The sequence below is a fragment of the Piliocolobus tephrosceles genome, chromosome 2 (assembly GCF_002776525.5).
Source record: "Piliocolobus tephrosceles isolate RC106 chromosome 2, ASM277652v3, whole genome shotgun sequence".
Lineage (NCBI taxonomy): Eukaryota > Metazoa > Chordata > Mammalia > Primates > Cercopithecidae > Piliocolobus > Piliocolobus tephrosceles.
Window position 1 is genome coordinate 37,641,457 of NC_045435.1, and position 3,605 is coordinate 37,645,061.

General features: G+C 42.3%; 1 protein-coding gene across 2 annotated transcripts in view; it reads left to right on the forward strand.

Moving 5' to 3' along the window:
- Positions 1-3,605, forward strand: part of ARGFX (arginine-fifty homeobox) — a 15,121-nt gene that overhangs the window by 8,530 nt on the left and 2,986 nt on the right. The gene's annotated exons all lie outside the window — the stretch shown is intronic.

Genomic DNA, 3,605 nt, shown 5'->3' on the forward strand with positions numbered 1-3,605 from the left:
GCTCTTGTTGCCCAGGCTGGAGTGCAATGGTGCGATCTCAGCTCACTGCAACCTCTGTCTCCCGGGTTCAAGCGATTCTCCTGCCTCAGCCTCCTGAGTAGCTGGGATTACAGGCACGTGGCACCACGCCTGGCTAATTTTTTCTATTTTTAGTAGAGATGGGGTTTCACCATGTTAGTCAGGATGGTCTCGATCTCCCGACCTCAGGTGATCCACCCGCCTTGGCCTCTCAAAGTACTGGGATTACAGGCGTGAGCCACCGCACCCGGCTAACTCCTGACCTTGTGATCCGCCTGCCTCTGCTTCCCAAAGTGCTGGGATTACAGGCATGAGCCACCAAGCCTGGCTGGCTTATTATTATTATTACTTTATTTTATTTCATTTTTTTTTGAGATAGAGTCTCACTCTGTCGCCCAGGCTGGAGTGGAATGGCACGATCTCGGATCACTGCAAGCTACGCTTCCTAGAATCAAGCGATTCTCCTGCCTCAGCCTCCCAAATAACTGGGATTACAGGCATGCGTGACCACACCCGGCTAATTTTTGTATTTTTAGTAGAGAGGGAGTTTCACCATTTGGATCAGGCTGGATGGTCTTGAACTCACGACCTTGGGTGATCCATGAGCCTCAGCCTTCTAAAGTGCTGGGATTACAGGTACGAGCCACCAGTGCCCGGTCAGGCTTAACATTATTAGTATGTCAATACTACCTAGGCAATTTACAGATTTAATGCAATCCCTATAAAAATCCCAATGGTGCTTTTTGCAGAAACTAAAAATGTCTATCCAAAAATTTATATAAAGTCTCAAGGAATCCCAAATAGCCAAAATAATGTTGAAAAAGATAAACAGATGAATAAAGCTGGAGGCCTCATATTATGTAATCTCTACATTTATTACAAATTACAGTAATCAAAGAGTGTGATGCTGGCATAAAGACAGATATATAGACCAATAGAAGAGAACAAAGTCTAGGAAGACATCTTTGCACATATATAGTCAACAAGGGTGCTAAGGCCATTCAGTTGGGACAGGACAGTCTCTGAAACAAATGGTGCTGGGAAAACTGAATATCCACATGCAAAAGAATGATGCTGGATCCTTATCTTACCACATGAAAAAATTAAAATGGATCAAGTCCTAAACACAAAAGCTAAAACTGCAAAGCTCTGAGAAAAAGCATAGGGGAAAAGCTTTATGACATTTGATTTAGCAATGGTTTCTTGGATATGACACCAAAAGCACAGGCAACAAAATATAAATAGATAAATTAGACTACATTAAAAATAAAAACTTGTATGATCAAAGAACACAATCGAAAGGGTGAAATGGGGCCGGGCATGGTGGCTCATGCCTGTAATCCCAGCACTTTGGGAGGCCGAGATGCGTGGACCACCTGAGGTCAGGAGTTCTAAATCAGCCTGGCCAACATGGTGAAACCCCATCTCTACTAAAAATACAAAAAGTAGCCAGGCGTGGTGGCAGTCGCCTGTAGTCCCAGCTAGTTGGGAGGCTGAGGTGGAAGAATCACTTGAACTTGGGAGATGGAGACTGCAGCAGAGATCATGCCACTGCACTCCAGCTTGGGTGACAGAGAGAGACTCTGTCTCAAAAAAGAAAAAAAAAAGTAAAATGGCAAACTATGGAGTGGGAGAAAATATTTGCAAAGCATTTATCATTTATCTAATAAGGGGTTAATAGCGATAATACATACAAAACTAGAACTCAACAACAATAAAAAAAAAAATCCAATTAAAAATGGGCAAAAACCTGAGGTCAGGAGTTCAAGATCAGGCTGACAACACGGAGAAACCCCGTCTCTACTAAAAATACAAAATTAGTCAGGTATGGTGGTGCATGTCTGTAATCCCAGCTACTCGGGAGGCTGAGGCAGGAGAATCACTTGAACCCAGGAGGAGGTGGAGGTTGCGGTGAGCCGAGATCGCGCCATTGAACTACAGCCTGGGCAACGAGAGCAAAACTCCGTCTCAAAAAAAAAAAAAAAAAAAAAAAGGCAAAACCTTGAATAGATCTTTCTCCTAAGAAGATATACAAACGGACAAATCCAGGAAAGATGCTCAGCAACATTAATTATTAGGGGAAAGAAAATCAAAACCACACCCATTAGGATGACAACTATCAAAGAAACAGAAAATAACAAGTATCAGTGGGGATGGGGAGAAATTAGAATGCTTGCAGGAATGTAAAATGGTGTGCCACTGTGAAAAACAGGATGATGGTACCTCAAAAATTAAAAATAGACTTACCATATGATACAGCAATTTCACTTAGAGGTATATACCCAAAAGAATCGAAAGCAAGGTCTATGCTGGGCATAGTGGTTCACACCTATAATCCCAACACTTGGGGAGGCCAAAGCAGGAGTTTGAGAGCAGACTGGGCAACATAGTGAGACTCCACCTCTCAAAAAAAGTATCCAAGCATGGTGGTGCACATCTGTAGTCCTAGCTACTGTGGAGGATGAGGTGGGAGGATTGCTTGAGCCCAGGAGTTTGAGGTTACAGTGAGCTATGATCATGTCACTACACTCCAGCCCAGACAACAGAGAGAGACCTCATCTCAAAAAAAGAAGAAAGAAGGGAGAAGAAGGAAGGGGAGAAGGAGGAGGGGGAGGTGGCAGCAGGGTCTTAAGGAGATATCTACACACCCATGTTCACAGAAGCATTATTCACAATAATAGCTAAGAGGTGGAAGCAATCCAAATATCCATTGATGGATGAATGGATAAAAAAATGTGGTATATTCGTACAGTGGAATATTATTCATCTTAAAAAGGAAGAAAACCCTGCTATGCCGCAACATGGATAAACCTTGAGGTCATTATGCTAGGTGAAATAAGCCAGTCGCAAAAAGTATTATTCCACTTATAAGGCACTTACAGTAGACAAATTCACAGAGACAGAAAGTGGAATGCTGGTTGTGAGTGACTTGGGGGAGAGGGGAATGAGAGTTGTTTAATGAGTATAGAGTTTCAGTTGTGCAGAATGAAAAGAGTTCTGGCGATTACCTACACAAAAATGTAAACGTACTTTTTTTTTTTTTTTTTTTTTGAGACGGAATCTCGCTCTGTCACCCAGGCTGGAGTACAGTGGCTGGATCTCAGCTCACTGCAAGCTCCGCCTCCCGGGTTTACACCATTGTCCCGCCTCAGCCTCCCCAGTAGCTGGGACTACAGGCGCCCGCCACCTCACCCGGCTAGTTTTTTGTATTTTTTTAGTAGAGACGGGGTTTCACGGTGTTAGCCAGGATGGTCTCGATCTCCTGACCTCGTGATCCGCCCGTCTCGACCTCCCAAAGTGCTGGGATTACAGGCTTGAGCCACTGCGCCCAGCCGTAAACGTATTTAACACTACTGAACTGTGTGTTAGTAAATGGTTAAGATGGTAGATTTAAGTATAATTATGTATACTCAAATATATGTAAATATGTACACTTAAGTAATACATAATAAATATACTTATGTAGATTTAAGTATATTTATTAGGTAGATTTAAGTAAAGTTAAGATAGTTAACTATTTTGCCACATTAAAACATATACATATATATATATATAAATATAAACGACTGCCTACTATTCCAAACTAT